At 46.5% G+C, this 17,175-nt stretch overlaps 1 protein-coding gene across 4 annotated transcripts in view; it reads right to left on the reverse strand.

Annotated features, from left to right (window-relative positions):
• Positions 1–17,175, reverse strand: part of MGAT5 (alpha-1,6-mannosylglycoprotein 6-beta-N-acetylglucosaminyltransferase) — a 325,833-nt gene that overhangs the window by 274,873 nt on the left and 33,785 nt on the right. For all 4 annotated transcript variants that reach the window (XM_028101249.2, XM_028101248.2, XM_088021737.1 and 1 more), the window contains one exon: positions 5,708–5,757. The gene's annotated coding sequence lies outside the window, so the exon portion shown is untranslated. The remainder of the gene's footprint in view (positions 1–5,707; positions 5,758–17,175) is intronic.

Below are 17,175 nucleotides of genomic sequence, written 5' to 3' on the forward strand. Positions count from 1 at the left end.
GGATAAAAGAATGTAATAGCAAAACGATTCGGGTAAGTGAATCAGAAAATCAGGAGTCAGGGAGGCTATGGACAATGCTCGCGCCTCACTGAACCCACATCCCCTTCCCCACCGGGACACACAGCTAGACTACGTTTTCTGGATAGGTGCGGCCAAGTGACAGAGTTTGAGACAATGGAACACAAATGGCAAGGGACTAAACACTGCCAGGCCTGGCTGAAACCTCCTCCCAGGCGGGCTCCTGTACCTGGTCCCCCCATTCCACGGGCTCTGCCAGACACCACTGCAGGGTAAACCGTGGAGGGCCTGGCTTCAAAGTCAGGACCTAGTTGGCCTTGGTCAATAAAGGACTTCATAAAAGGGATCATTGCTCTATACCACCCCCACCAGGCTCAAACTATCGCCCAGAGAAAACTTACACTGGGTGCCACCTGACTGCACACACAGACCCACACACATGCAGAGAGATCCACTACACACCTTTCGAATGAGCTGGTCGGACATCTATTTAAGGTGGCCTAGGGGGTATAGGAAATAATCCCCATCATGTCCCTTCTAGAAAGATCTCTGAAAGGAAACCCATTTGGATGGGACACTCAGGAACAAGCATCTGTTCCTGATCCCTCATTTCCTATCAGGGAGAACAGTGCTGTGCAAACCAACTTTTACTTTATAAAGCAGAAAAAAACAAGATAAAGGTAGGTCAGGGTGGGCCTCACAGCATAAAAGGCACAGAGCTGGGGCGCCTGGGTGGCTCAGTTGGTGGGGCGTCAGACTCTTGATTTCGGCTCTGGTCATGATCTCGGGGTGGTGGAACCAAGCCCCACATCAGGCTCTGCGCTCAGCGGGGAGTCTGCTGGAGATTCTCCCTCTCCCTTTGCCCCTCCCCACACACTCTCTCAAATAAACAAACAAATCTTAAAAAAAAAAAAAAAAGGCACCTAGCAAAGACCCACATCTCCTAAATAAGTGCTGCTCCAAGCGGAGGGGGAGGGAGGGAGGGAGGGCAGTCCACAGAGCAGGGCCAGTCCAAGAAGTGTTTCATCTATGGGCATAAGTACCCAACTTGAGGGTTAAGTGTTTTGGAAACTTTTATGGTAATGTGACAGGGTAATTTTGTCTTTGAATCCACTAATAAAATTGAAGGTTTGTATTCTGGACCTCCTTGGTTGTTTTTTGTTTTTTGGTTTTTTCTTTTCACTTCCTAGTCATTTATTTGTGTCGTGCCAATCCATGATGGTTTGGAAGTTTAAAAAATCGTTCTATTCCCCCATTCACCCAGAATCCCCAAACTCTTCAGCCAAATTCCCAAGGTCCCTCCCCCGCCTCCCCCAGTCCCTCCTGCCTTGCCTGGGCTCCCCTCCGTCCTCCTACCCAGCAACCCCCCACCCCCACCACCTCGAGGTGGCATCTCATTAGCCGCATGGTGGCAAACTCCCCACCAACCTTTCTGATGCGCGAGCGGCCTCCATGGACTCCTGTAAGCCATCATGAGGCTCACATCAAAATGAAGAGTTAAGCGGTCAGTCATCCATCAACACAGCTAAAACAACACAGGACTCCAGTCCCGGAAAATGGCCACGGCAAGAAAATATATGACTAAAAACCTGCCAGTGGGCCTTGCCCATGTTAATTAACCCGAGGGAGGGCCTCAGCCTGCCCGGAGCGCCCATCCATCACTCTAAGTCGGAGAGGCAAAATAAAATGGCCTTCGCCTCCCACCTCTAGGGAGGTCGACATACACAGAGAAACCGCATACCGGCTTGGGGAGAAATGAGAGGCTCTTATGAGAGTGAGTCCTCTGCGTGCGACACCAAGTCTGATGAAGTGCAACCCAGCCTTCGTCACGGGAAGAGCACAGGATGTGGAGAAAGCATTAGCTGTGCAGAAAGCATTAGCTATGCTGAGCAGGACTAACGGAATTGCCCATTACAGGGGAGTCCTGAACTAGCTGCAGAGAGGGATTTAAACCCATACGCATCTTGGGGCACCTGGCTGGCTCAGTTGTTTAAGTGTCTGCCTTCAGCTCAGGTCATGATCTCGGGGTCCTGGGATGGAGCCCCACGTCAGGCTCGCCGCTCAGCAGGGTGTCTGCTCCTCCCTCTGCCCCTCTTCCTGCTCATGTGTTCTCTCTCTCTCTCTCTCAGATACATAACATCTTTTAAATAAATAAATAAATAAAATAAGCACATAAGCATCTCCTTGAAACTGAATGGAGAGAAAAACAGATCGATGGCAAGGATGGCCAAGACAGAACGACAGAATGAACAGGAAACCACAGGTAAGGGGAGATCCAGGGAGCACCAACCGTCCTCAGAGTGTGGGTACGCTGGGGCTCTATGTAGGTCTAGGTTCCAGGCAGACCCCATTTTTAAAAATTTCCAGGGACAGAAGTACGGTAACTTCAACATAAGCATCTTTCAGTTAATACAGACAGGTGTCAGCAGCAGCATCAGAAAGGGACCCGTGAGATATGGGGATGGGGAAGGGTACATGAGTGAGCATTTTAGTTAAGTCTCTGCACTTCTCTGGATACTTGAAATATTGCACCATTTCATTTTTTTCCAAGTAAAATCAGAGAAAATATACATGCTGTCGTATGGAAACCTCTTGCCACGAACCGGGAATTCTGATTAGATTCAGTCAAAGCCAGGCATGTCTTGTGAAGACAAGGGCTCTGCTCCGCCACGTGGGACCTGGTGACGAGACACGTGACTGGCCACAGCCCTGCCCTCTGTCCCCGCAGCCCCCCTCCCCCTTCCCTCGGGCCAGGAGGGAAGCAGGGTTTCGTCCGCCATGTCCGTTCATCGGTACTGTGCAGTGGCTACCCCACGTGCAGTCCTTCAGGCTCTGGGGCACCTGCCGGGTTCGGAGAAAGAGGAATGAGATGCCCATGTGCACCACAGGCAAAGGGCCGGGCAGGTGACACACATTCCTCCGTTAACCATCTTCCCAAAGCCTACAGCCCATCAAGCTGGCACAAGAGCCCGTTCCTGCCCCACTCCAGGCGAGCTAGCAAACTACGCATGGGACTCAGCTGCGCAGCACGCAGCCAAGGTCAGGGACTGACATTTCCTAAAACATGACGACCGTCCTAGGAACCACAGAAAGAAATCTGAGCCCAGGCAGTGAAGGCGTTTCATTTTAATCACATCTCGGGCCTGCCATCGAAACCCCTGCCTCTTCCAAGACGACTCATCTTTGATGCCAACAGGAAAACATCATTAACTTTAAATCCCATAATCTAGAATTGATGATTAACATATTTCAATGTCCGTACTACTGGGATAAAAAAAAAAAAAAACAACATTTTCTACATAAAATCTTTCCTTCTTTACACTCATCTACTCAGCTCACCGTGGGGCCACGAGCCAGGTTCTGCGCTAGCTACTGGTGGTATGAAGACCAAGAAGGCCAGTCCTAACCCTCAAGGAATTTACACTCTAAATAGACCCACAAGAAATAAAAGCCATCCTGATTCCACTCTGGGCTTTCTCTGGCTATATGTGTTCACGAGATTGACTGGTGTGGCTCTGGTTTTATTTTTACCACCAACACTGCATCTTTCTCTTCTGGTCATGTCTCAAGAAATCAAAGTTAGAAACTGGTTCTTTGAAAAATTAGGGTGTTAAAAAAAAAAAAAAAAAAACAACCAGAAATGGGATCTACCAACTCCTTCAAGAAACCTTTTCTGACATCAATATTCCTCTCTGATCACAGGCTCTGTGGTAATCAGAGTTCAAGAGTCATTTGTCTTTAGGAGCCAATTATCCTGACCTAAATGGACTCCTACGGTCACACAAAACCTAGGCACAAAGGCAGGTCCAGTTCCTCCTACTTAAGTCAGAAAGGAGATGCTGCAGGGAGAATGGTGACCTGCTTCCCCTCCCTCCAGGAAGACCCAACTATTTCCGCACTCCTGGGGGTTGCCCCAGTGTATGAAGGCCACATGCTGCAGGTTCTGAAGGCTAGTTAAGAGATTATCAGGAAAGCAAACTCGTCTGTGATATGGCTTTCAAGTTATAAATGTCAGTGACAGCCAAGTCAGCTGTGTTGGGAACTCCTCCAACAACAGGTTGACAATAGCCCAATTTGACGGCTCTGGAGGAGGCTGACAGACAGCTGCTCCTTCAGTAGTCATTCCCAAAGGAGCCAAGAGGCCCCTGCAAAGGCAGCTAGATATGGCAAGCTCAAGAGGGAAGGTGACAACATATTTGGTGGCAGATAGACATAGCCCAGGAGTGCCACATGATGCCAACGCGTCTGCCTGCTCCAGGAAAGCTGTCAACCCCACACAGTGCAGAGTTGAGAGCAGGAGGCAGGGGCAGACACAGACATTAAAAAAAAAAAAAAAAAAAAAATCACAGCCCAAGGAAAGGCAGAAAGAAAGATACTGATCCTTCCCATAGCGTAAGCCACGGCAGCTGGGTATCAGGGACCACAGACCCAGCTCCAGGTCTCCGCGATGTCAGCCTGCTACCCCCAGCTGCCGTGCTTGGCAAATCTTAGTGGGCAGTGCATGAACTTGCCCTATCTGTCAACAGTGAACTAACTGCCAAAACAGACTCCTGAAGATACACAGTTCTGTTGGTGCAGTCCCTGAAATGAAGTCCCATTCCAATTAAGTGATATACAGTGGGGGGGGGGGGGGATGGATTAAATACGCCTGTTCCATCTTAGACAAAATCCCACGTCCTCAGAATTCAAAATCCCTTTGCGGTTCTGAAGGAGACACTTCTTGTTTCTCTGGTTTCTCCCAGCAGGACAAACTCTCAAGGTGACAGCTAGACAGAAGCCACTGACAAAAGTCACATGGTCACATGATTTTCTAGCTCTAACATTAAGGCTTTTATTTATATCAGACATTTGTCTGCTTGTGAGGTGCTGGGGTAGGGTCCCCCCACCCCGTATTTTTTTCCTGTAATGTTATTACAAAGTTTGCTCAAAGACCCACATACATAAAAGAAATAGGAATTAGGAATGTTTAAAGTTCCATTCTGTTAGCCCCATAACCTTGACACCCAAATCCCAGGAGGCTGTGAAATCTGGATATTCTGCTCCTAGTTGACAACTCATTTACCAAGGTAACTCTCAAGGGTAGCCTGGGCAGTGATTTTAAGTGCTACAGACTATTCAGATGGTTCAAATATGGAAGCACTTAGCAAATTTTTTCCTCCATAAAATACGTTCATAACTGAGGACTTAGGAAAGTGTACTTCTTGAGTTCCTTAATACCCAGTTCAGAGATTGTGCGGTCTTTAGAAATCACACTCTTCAGTTCATTGGTTTTACTTATATTCACATGATGATCCTCTGTGTCGGATTTGGGTTGGGCTGCTCTGAAGGAACCAGACATTCTATGGAAGGGTATCACGCTAAATAAAGTCATGTTTGATCATGACTGAATATAGCAATAAATGGCCTTCTGCTCCAGTCACTTTACTAATTCTAGACAGATAAAATATCCTTGCCGAATTATCCCAAGAGATTAAACTCCACCAGGCCTTCAGCAGAGAGCCGGAGATGTCCCCTGAGGATTGGAGTGGCACTGGGAGAGTCACCTCTCAGCCCTTTGGGACTAGGGGTCTGTATTTAGACACTTCCAAATGTTAACATCTGACTCAGCTACTGGATCTTCTCCCTCCCAAGGGCAAATATCCTGGGTCTGTGCTAAGCCACATGGATATCTGCTTACTTCAGTACTTACATGGCCTAATGGATCCTCCTCCGATGTCCACTTTAGAACGGTAATCACTCCTGAAATCACAAGGACAAAGACATTTTTAAGTTTCTCCTCTTTAACAACTTGATCTATTGCAAACAGGCTGACAAAGATCTTCTGTGGACTTTGCTTCTCCCATTTTGCAACCCAACTGCCTTTCAACATAGTCTCCCAAAAAGAAATAACTTAAAAACAGCTAGCTGGGAGGCCCTATCAACTTCAACACCCAAAGGCATTTACCTTAAAAAAAAAAAAATTGTATTATCTCATGTGTTAAGGTCCAAATCCATCCATTATTAGTTTAGCAGGAATAAGGCTACATTTGGCAAAGATGGAGCTTCTGCAGAAAACTGTTCTTTGTTCCAAGTCTCAGGAGGCATTAAACCCAAGCTTTTACCAATTCTAATGCTTTCCAGACCAGACTGCATTAATATACACATACAGTTCCAAGTATATGTATACACACAATTTTAAAAACAGCTCTATCACAAAAAACTAAGGAATTTGCAATAGGAGATAAACCCAATTGAATTACAAGCCTGTTCATTCAAATGTAACAGATTACTTGTGGCAACTTCACCTTGAAGAATAAAATTAAATAAGAAGAGTGAAAAGTACTTAGAAACAGATCTACTATGTGCTTCTGATAAAGCTAGTATTTTCCTTCTATAATACTCCTTTATAAAAAAAAAGAGGGGAACATGTCCTTTAATAGATATCTTCAGCATGTTTCTGATACTCCTGGAATTTATCAGCAGAGAATTATAAAACAGAAAGAGTTCAGGAGGGAGGGAGGGAGGGAAGGGGAGAAGGGGAAAGGAGGGAGGAAAAAATAACAAACATGTTGCACAGACCCATCTCTAAGCTGACTGCCCAAAAGTGTTCTTAAGGCTAACCAACTGCTCTGACCACTGAAGGACCTAATAGTAGAGCATGCACCATGTTCTGCTAGAAAATGTTGGAGTTCTGTTATTTTTTTTAAATCAAAACAAGCCAGTTCCCTCTTTATACGGTCTACAGCATACAACCACCCTTCGCAGCATGAACATCTGTGTGGGTGTCAACAATCTGAGCAGTACCAGAGAGCCGTGCCCTGGGGCAACTGGGGAGAGCAGACTCCACCTGCAGTCCTTCCCAACCCACCAACCACATCCAGCAGTCCTGCCTCACAGATGTTTACTCAAGAAGGACGGGAGGTTAGAAAGAACACCGTCAATGCCAATGACCACATGGCCCCCTCTTTATACCAGCCTCCTTTTGGACACAGCTCTGAGGTGAAGGAATGGTTTCTGGAAACGCAATACTGTGACACAGAAAAAGCCGCTAACTCCAGCAAGTCCTGTCAAGATATATTTTAAGAAAACAGGGCACCTGGGTCGCTCACTCGGCTGAGTGTCTGCCTTCGGCTCAGGTCATGATCCTAGGGTCTGGGGATAGAGTCCCGCATCGGGGCTCCCTGGCCAGCGGGGAGTCTGCTTCTCCCTCTCCCTCTGTACCTGCCCCCACTCGTGCTCACTCGCTCTCTTTCTAATAAAGAAAGAAAATCTTAAAAAAAAAAAAAAAAACAATCCTAAGCATTTTGGTCAGTATCAAAATCCCTTCATTCACGTATACTGGTGTGGGCTAACAAAAGGAATACCCATGTGCCTCAGACCTAAATGACACAGGCTGACTTTCAGTGATTTTACTCTTTATTGTATGTTTTCATCAACATCTCAAGTGGTGCGTTGCCCGACAATTCTCCAAGTGAGTGCTGGGGATCGAGTGAGCGCTGGGATCAAGCAGTTAGACTGTAAGATTCAAAAAACGTTCTGGATATGTCCTCCTCCCCACCCCCACATCCAAGAAAGTTCAACTTTACCTCCCCCAACGTTTTCAAATCTCAGTGTTTTCTTCAATGATACTCCTATTAAATAAGAACTCAATCTTGATTTCCCCTGAAGCATCAGATAACTACTCCCTGAGTCATATGAGAACTACTGCATTACCCTTGGCTCTATCATTAGCAAAATTCATGGTCACCATGAAACCAAAAGGCCATTAGCGTCTATCCTCAGGAAAGCTTTAATGTTCAACTCATCCTAAATATCATTTCCTGCGGAGCCAAATATATACCATTAATGAAAATTTATAACCACTTCTAGCCAGGTCTCTAGATCAAGAAAACACTGAAGGAATTCCTTTCTCCTTCCTCATTTTCAAAACAGCACCACTCCACAGCTTTCGCCAAGATTTCACCCAAAAGTTTATTTTCTGGAGATTAACAGGCTCCCTCACACTCTTCTTGAGCTTTGCTTCTCTTTCCTCTCTTAATTACACCTAAACTATGAAAGCATTTGTAAAGCATCACGGGAGTTCAATATTCAATCTACAAAGAATAAGGCAGCAATCATAGGGGACAGTTGGTGAAAAAGTAGGTAGGAAAAACTGGAATCCCATTTTCAACCAACATTTTAGCCCTTTCTCTTGTTATTTTGGAGAAAAGATATTATAAATGGCCCACAAGCAAAATACCCTACTTGACCAGCTCTGCACCCTAGGGTGGCATTCTATGAGGAATCTGCATTGGAGTTTCTTACCTCACATGTTCAAGGACCACCTCTGCAGTACCTCCTCTGGATCCAATGACAGAGGACAATGGTGGCCAATTTCAGACCCAGGGGTCTCACACCTCCTCATTCCTTATGCCCTTCTGCACCAGAAGCTGTCAGACTGATCCCCTTCTCAAATTTACACTCAAGTTTTTCACCTTCCTATTCCCTATGGACCATGTCTTTCCAAACAGAGAATCTCGGAATCTTGATGCCAAAACAACCATGGACATATAGCTCAAAGCAGTCTTCCCCTTTCTCATTTTCCAGAACCTAGTAAAGCAAAGCGGCTCGTGGACAGCACCAAAGCTGTCTGGTAGACTTACTCCTGTGAGAAAATAGTTGGAAGGGAGTGTAGAGCTCAGCTCAAAGTATCTTCATGCTTACAAAAATAATTTCAAATGATTAAGACCACCCACTGGTGCATGCGAGAAACAAATCATGAACATGTTTATAAGCTTTAAGTCATTCAATCTTCCCTTATCAAATAACAGAGTCACATAGGAAAAAACAACAAACCCATAATTGCAATACTGGCCTCAGATGGTTTTCATCTTATGTGGAGCAGAGCAGCTCAATTCATCACATAGTGAAATTCTGCCCCGTTACAAAGATCTAGAATGATCCTCGACCTCAGAACTTATACAACCTTAAATACATTTGGTTGCAACATACTTCAAAACTTTCTAGCATCTTTCCATTTCAGCAAGGCCTCTCATCACACTGCCATTGAAAGTGCCCCAAAAGAGAGTCAAATCTCAATCTGCCCCACCTTGCTCACGCTGCCTGGACTCAAATAGAGAAGTCCAACTCTCACAAGCTGTGTGAGGACAACCCAGGGGCTGTCCCAGTCCCCATCTTCTTGTGCCTCGGTGCCTCCTTCCGAGAACAGCGGTGGGATTCAGCCAGAAGCACAGCCACCACCTCGGAGAGGCAGTGAGCCCTCCATAAACACTGGTGATTCTCACTGCTGTAGTTGCTATGGCTAGAATAGGATAGTAAGTTAACAGAATAAAAGGCCATTCTAGAGCCAGCCAGAAGCCTAGAGCCACAGCCACTGGTAACACGTGATGTGTATTTTCATCTTGCGAACAGCTACTTTGCCAGGCAGGTGTGAAAATGACAACGATTCAGTGGCTTGGGACTTGGAATACCCTTAGCTAAAGCGACTGTTCTCCTACAGATGGTCCCCACGTAAAGTGTGTTTGATTGACAAGAAAAAAAATTACAACCTTGCAACTTGAGAATTTATCACTAAATTGAATTCTCAAGACATTGGTATCCATCCAAGTTTATCCAAGATTTTATGGGCCAGGAGAGACAGGAGACCACTCATTTATGTTTGCACCTCTTGTTCATGTTCACTCACAATGTCACAAAGAGCAGATGCCCTTGACAAAGCTTGCACACCACCCCAAAGACTAATTTGTATATTCATCAAGATTATTTTAACAGACACTGGGGAATTAATCTTAAGAGTTCAGTTTCTTGAACCTTCCCCCAAGTTACACCTGTTTCTGTCCCTTAGCCTAATGGTTCTCAACATGCAGTCTCAAACCAGCAGTATCAACATCATCTGTGAAGCTGGGAATGCACAATCTCAGACCTCACCACACCCTTCCTGAATCACAAACTCTAGGCTGCGGTCCAGGAGATTCGGATGCTAGCTCAAGTTTGAGAACAACTGCCAATAGGCTATTAACACGTGGACTGGGGCATCACTAAGGACAGCTCTTTTCCTTAAACTATCTGGCATTTCTCAGATCCATCAAACCTGCTATAGGATGATGTCAGCTGTTCCTTTTATTTTTAATTCCTCACGACAAGGTTGATGATGATTCATGCAGCACCTTATGTGATTGCTTAAATAGTAAGAATCCTTCTTTCCCACCCCTAATGGAAGGTGACTGCTGCATGTTATTTCTGATGTAATTACAGGAACAATTCAGGAAGAAAAGCTTGTCCTTTATCAACCTCAGCAAAAGCTGTAATAGAGAGTTATAATTACAACACTCCATTCTTTCCCATAATGTGTTCACAACAACGTACCCTTTGAAACTGATCATACCACATGTCATAACAAGGAAACACAGAACCCAGGATCAAATTTAGCTTATTGTAAATAGAGATCAAAACTGCAAGTGTCTGGGCACACCTTTTCCAATTGACAGGAAACAAGTATGCATTAGCCATCTGGTTGTATCTCATTTATCTAAGTGAAATATGGGGGAGGGGGAGGGGTGGAGGTTGATTTAATGCATTCTATGGTCCTAAGGTAACCTCACAATACTCAACAGTCTTATCACCAGACACTACCCATCATCTAACTAATTATCAAAGCAGGAAGCATTAAGGAGCATTTCCTAAATAATAAATAACTCTTTTCCATACCTTTAATTTGTTGATGTGTGTATTAATTTGGAGAAGTTAATTTCATACTTGCTGTGAGGTCTCCTGATGAATAATACTGGCAAATTATTAATTTCCCTTTCCTTTTTGATTAATTTCACACAGGCTGGATAAGGAAGGTGAGATTAATGATGTCTGGAAGACAATGTTCAGTTCTTGTAAGATACTCAATCAACCTTATGTTCAAGTAAACAGAGGACGCAGATAAGGAAATGATAATGGGATTGTCTCCAGGATGCGTCCAAGGTGCCATGCAAATAAATGCCCAGAAACGCAAAGTGTTTAAGCTGTAAACTCCAATGAATACCCTTCCAGGAGCGTGGGGGGTGGGGGGCAGGAGTAAAAGCTGGAGCTCTGAAGACTGCACCATGCACCGATCAACCTGTGCCCTTACCACTGACTGAAGACATAAACTGATTTATCACACTACAATTCTCCATTTTCCAGGGGTCCTTCTGTGTATTAGTTGGCCTCTTATCCTTGTCTTTTCTAGACTCTCTGCAACAATCTCAGGACTCCTAGCTCAATAAGTACAGAACAGACAGGTCTTCTTCTTCAGAGGATATAAAGGAGCATAAACGCAGGCTTGACATGCAGTTTCAGTATGCACATATGTGCTAATCCTATTTCTGATAGTGATGCCTACATTAATTGAGAGCCTGCTATGTACCAAGACACCAGGCAGTTTGTATAAGTTATCTAACGTAACAATAACTCTTTGAGGTATAATTACACGGTTTGCAGGTGAAGAAACTGAGGTTCAGAAAACTACCTAGCTTGCATAAGCGACCCCCATCCTCACACAGATCTGTCAAGCTCCCAAGCCTGGAGTCTTCCATAGCGCACTGCTTCCCTAAAGCAAGAGTAAATAGAACATTTATGGTTGCCTAGACATTATTCCAGAAGACCTGAAAGCTACAGACGTGCCGTCTTCCTCCAAGAAACTTCCCTGCCTACTCCAGCTCCAACTGACCCAATTCTTGTTTGCATCCCAGTATTTAAAGACAATGTCACAATTCCATGCTATCCATTTGACAGTCTAATGTGCACTAGAGTACGCTGTGTCTTAACCTGCCCCTCACAAACAAGCCTGCCCAACTGAGACCTATATCCAAGCCCTAATGCAGCAATCTGTCATCTCTGGCCACTCTCTCCATCAGTGCTGCCCAGTATGGGAGCCACTTACTACATATGGCTCAACTGAAATCAATTACAACCAAATAAAATAAAAAATTCAGTTCCTCAGACATACTAGCCACATTGCAGGTGCCTGATATCCACATGTGGCTAGTGGCTAGTCTACTGGATGCTACTGACACAGAACATCTCCATCATGGCATATGTACTGCTGGGTGGTGCTGGTGCAGAGATCTCTCAGGACAGCATCTTTTCATCTAATATCCTACCAAAACTGTGCAGGAGGAGAGAGCCTCTTCCCCACAGAACTCACTAGGGGTGCCATCAGACTAACTGCGGTCATACCTACGTGTCTTCAGATCACATCCTTGAAGGAATGACATTCCTTTGACAAGTTACGTCATTCGGTAAACTTATAAATAAAGCAAGTGGACTGACCTCGGAGAACAGAAAGGGGACACAAAGGAGAAGAAACAATCATCATCAGCCCTTCCGTTCGGGAATGACCACCCTATGCAACTGTAGGTGAGGACAGACTCAGCAATAACTGCAGACACATGCGTGGTCACCTACACAGCGGTGTCCCTGAGGCACGGCCTCACCAAAGCACTCTCTCCTTGGGAAGTTAATCTCTGCTGTTCCTCCTTGGCAAGACACAGTCCCCAGATTTGGGCTCTTGTTTCTAATTATTAAAGAAATCAATGCAAGGAAACCACTTCTCAAATCACTCTCACCCAACTGTTTCACTAAAAATTGGATCATCAGCAAATGAGACAAGCCTTTGGTGACAATGACAGTCTGACACCAGACTAGGAGAGAGAGCCTCTGTCCCTTCAGTGACACCTGACCTGGAAGGAATTACCTCAAAGCTCTCCAGGAATTAAAAACTTTCGAAGCTCCAACCTAGGCAGAGATCCTGAAATATACTATTGGTTACTATTAAATTGGAACAGCCTGGGGTACAACACCCAGAGTGATAAACATCAAGGTCGCTGATCTGACCTCTGATCTCTACAACCTACAAGTGCGCAGCACATAGCATTTCTTCCCTTCGTCAGTTCTTCGTTGCTTTCCTCCTCCAACCTCGCTGCTGTCTGGGCATTATGCCTAAGACAAGCCAGTCTTCATGGCCGCCAACATGGGTTATAAAGTGATGGACCCAAATCTAAATGCCAACTCCTTCAGGTAACTCCCCTTGACAGTCCCAGGCTCAAGACAGTATACAGGGCGGACCTGGACCTCCCTCACCACAACAATAAAGTAATGAATGGGAACTCCGTCGAACTAGGACGGGAAATCAAGGTAGAGAGTTTTCTAATAAAAATACAAATCAATTCATCCCTGTGGAGGGAAGAGGAGATAAACTCACACGTTCCTCTCTCAGAGCCTAGGAAAGTCATCTAATGCTGGATAAATGTTCCTCTCTCCTCTGGGCTCCCACCTCAGTCACACCAGTAAGGCCCATTCCTGCCTGTCATCCGGGCATTACTCACCTTCGCTGAAGGACCAGAGCCCACTGAATCACGAACCCTAATGAAACTTCCAACATTCACCCTTTCCTGCTCAGTGGCTCACAACAATAGCTCTGTAACCTGGTGGGCCTTTCTCCAGCCTCAACCCCCTCCCCCGCAATCCATTCCTGACAACCTGCCAGATGAACCTCAGAAACACCCCCCACACCAAGCCTTTCCATTTCAACAAGGCGGCTTTAGGCCACCATCTCGAAGATCAAACCCTGGCCTCTCAGGCCCTCCAAAATCAGGAAGGACTGCTTTGCTCAAGCCAACTGGTCTCTTTTCTCCCTGCCCCCAACACATCCATGCACTTACCCTTCCATAACACAAACATCGACTCCAGGACACTTTCCCAGACCTGAAGGGCTGGCTCCCTCCATTGTGTGGTAACACTCAAAAACAGAATGCCAGCCCCTCAAGAGCAGGGCGTGTCAGAGTTTTCTGTATCTCTGAGGAGCCAGAATCTTAGACCCAGAAACTTACACAAAACCGACGCTTCTTAAATATTTGACAATCCACTGAAAAGAATTCCAATCCTGGGGCACCTGGGTGGTTAAGCGTCTGACTCTTGGTTTCAGCTCAGGTTGTGATCTCAGGGTTGTGGGATCAAGGCCTGTGCTGGGCTCTGCACTCAGAGTGGAGTCTGCTTAAGACTCTCCCTCTGCTCCTCTCCAACTCCCCCCGTTAAAATAATAAATCTTAAAAAAAAAAAAGTTCCAATCCATGCTTGTAAGCCCATTACTCCAACTGGATTCTCAGACCGCTAAGACCCCTTCAATATACAGTTTGCTCACCAGGAGCCCATGGAGGCTCCATGATGCAGGAAGGAGCCCAGGTCTGGACTCCACCATGTACCAGGTAAGGAACTTTACACCTCTAGGCTTCCCTTTGGCCTTCTGTGAAACCCAAGTAATATTAGTACCTACCCCCAGGGGCGCTGAGAGTTCAAGAGACACTGGTGAAGCACTTAGCTTAGCTCCCAGCATCCAGCAGATGGTCAATAAATGTTACTTTCCCGCTCTCCTATTATAAGTCTCCTTAAGGGGACATGTAGTATCGTCGAAACAACATGGTTATGAAGATAAAAGTCACCTGTGTTCAAATCCCAACTCTATTCAATAGATCCCAGCTGTGGGCCCTTGGGGGAAATTATTCAACCACTAAGCTTCAGGACCTGTATCTATAAAATAGGATAATCAGCCTCAAAGGGTAGGTCTAAGGATTAAATGAGGGACTAGATCTCAAGTTCCCAGTACACAGTGAGCAACTCAATTAGTGGCATTTCCTAAGTATGATTTCAATCCAAACACAACTGGAAAAAACAGCCTTGTGCTCCTTGCTCACGTCTGTCATGTCCTTCCGGTCACATTCCTTAAGCTCATAAACCAGGCCCCGGCCTTTCAGCTGACAGCCCCCACCTCCTGGGTCATCAGCCAGAGTCCTCATACAGGGAATGCATTAAAAAAAAAAAAAATCACATTGAGAGCTGCAAGATTTCCTCGAGGCAAATGTGTGCATCCTCATTTTTACAGCTTCGCCGATCTCTAAATATTCATAGCTATTCATATTTACACATAACACTAGCAAGGCCATTCCTGAAAGGAAAACACACTGGTACTATCGGTTACTTTTTTAAAAATGAATCTGTGATTGAAATCAGTCTAACAGAAAAGAGGCCAAAATGCAGAGAGAGGAAAAAAATCCACAGATAGGAAATGAATATTCAAACAAGGGGATAAAATGTTACAACCCCACCAAAGGCAGCCTCCAGCCAGGAGCAGACCCTCACAGCAAAGAAAAATAAACTCTACTCTTTCGATCAATTTGCAAGTTTTTGCAAACTCAGAGGGGAAGTCAGAGCAAAGAGAGGCCTGGTGCTCCCACTCTCCCCCTTCCTTGGGCCCCGGGGGGTTCTTGGCTTCCGCTTCTCCAAGCTCCTGTCCTGGGGCCCACAGGGGGAATCCTTGGCCCGGGTCTCAACTGCTAGAGGGCAGAGGAAGGGCACAAGGCCAGAACTCAGAAGTTAGAGGAGGTAGCAGGTAACCAGGTTTCCACCAGAAATATGTGTCTTCTCGGCCACGGCCTTACTGCACTAGGCTGGAAAATGACTTCACTTCCTTTCGGTGGCTCCCAGGCCCAGCCCGGCCACCAGGGCAGGGCCCAGCAGGCTCCTCACCGCCCTGGGCTTGCTGGAGCACACAGGTCCTTATCTCACCCCCTCACCTGGTGCAAGGACAGGCTTTTCCTCTGACGCAGGCCAGGGGAGGCTCGGCAGAACCCAGGGTGAGGAAGCTGAGTGGGCTGCCTCACAAGGGTCCCCATCTCTCCGACGAGCTGCCGACTCACCACCGACCCTCTTCCAACAGTGCAGGCGGCTCTCTGCCCCGGGCTTCCTCACCGGCTCCAGCTGTCCCGTTTTCCCCTTGCCCACACCTACCTCGGGGCTCGCAGGTGCTCCTTGTTCAAACCATGAAGTCAGCGGGGCCCTCCCAGCTGATCAGAGCCCGGCACTCGCCGGAAGTCTGGGAGAACATTAGTGATGGTAGCAGAGCAGTAGCCAAGGGCTCCCATGCGGTGTTCAGGGCAGCCCCATCCGGAGCTACAACCACGTGCAGAAGGGGGAAGGGACCCACGGAGTCATAGCAACCACACAAAGTCACACAGCCGACAGGCGGCAAGGCCAGGCCGGGCACCCCAACTGCCTAACCACAGAGCCCTCACCATTCACCTCTGTACTGGCCGCTCTCTGCCGTGTGCCCTCCTGCTGGCCTTTCGCTTCAGTGCTAAAGCAAGAAGGACAAGCCTTCAGGTGCTGGGTGCCAGGGGGCAGGGAGGACCAGCTGTGTCTGCGAGACACACTGGCCAACCCTCCATCCCCCCCCCTCCAGGGACAGGTGCTGTCCTCAAAAGCCTTTCTCCCCACGGCTCTCGCAAGCCAGGCAGCACTTTGCCGAAGTGGAAACTGAGGCATACCAGGCTCACCCACCACACCAGCAGGCACACGTGTTTACTGATTTGTTGGGTGCAAATGCATCCTCTTTCCTGGCATAACCCAGCAGCACAGAGCTCAGGAATCTGCATTTTCACCCCCAGATGACTCGGATGCCGGTCCGCGACCACCTGACAACCGCGCTTCCCCAGAGGGGCCATTTTCAAGGTAGGGTTGAGAGGAGGATGTTCAATTCCGTGCCCCTCCCCAGGAGCTTATAAAAAGCTACACCACCGCCCCCCAACAAAAACAAAACAATAAACCCAGAATTTTGTAGGGCGGAAAGAGAGGTGCTGCAAGTAGCGATTAACTTCCTAAGTTTGTAAGCCAGTATAAAGCACCAGCCACCTTTTTCTCTGAGCAGCCTTGTCATGATTCAAATGATTTAACATTCCCGTCTCTGCCGATTCAGCTCGCAGACTCCTTGCAAGTGGACAGAGAAGGAGTGTGGAGGGAGGGAGGGGGGGGGGGAGAGAGAGAGAGAGAGAGAGAGAGAGAGAAAGAAAAAGACAAAAAAAAAAAAACGGTGGAGGGAGGAAGGGACGGAGAGAGATAGAGAAGTTCTGGGAAGCCCTTTACGTGACACTGGCAGAAATAATGGGGACCCTTCACACGCGGACACACAGAATATGAGTAGGATTTAGAACAGCCCTGTCCAAAGGAAATATAATGGGAGCCACTATGTCAGTTTATATGCTCTCGAAGACACATTATAAAGTAACAAGGAACAGGTGACATTAATTTTACTAATGTATTTTATTAGCCTAATATATACAAAATATTATTGTAAAACATGTAATTGATATTAAACAT

The sequence above is a fragment of the Eumetopias jubatus genome, unplaced genomic scaffold, assembly GCF_037043125.1.
Source record: "Eumetopias jubatus isolate StellerSeaLion01/CBP00866 unplaced genomic scaffold, mEumJub1_p1.0 scaffold_3, whole genome shotgun sequence".
Lineage (NCBI taxonomy): Eukaryota > Metazoa > Chordata > Mammalia > Carnivora > Otariidae > Eumetopias > Eumetopias jubatus.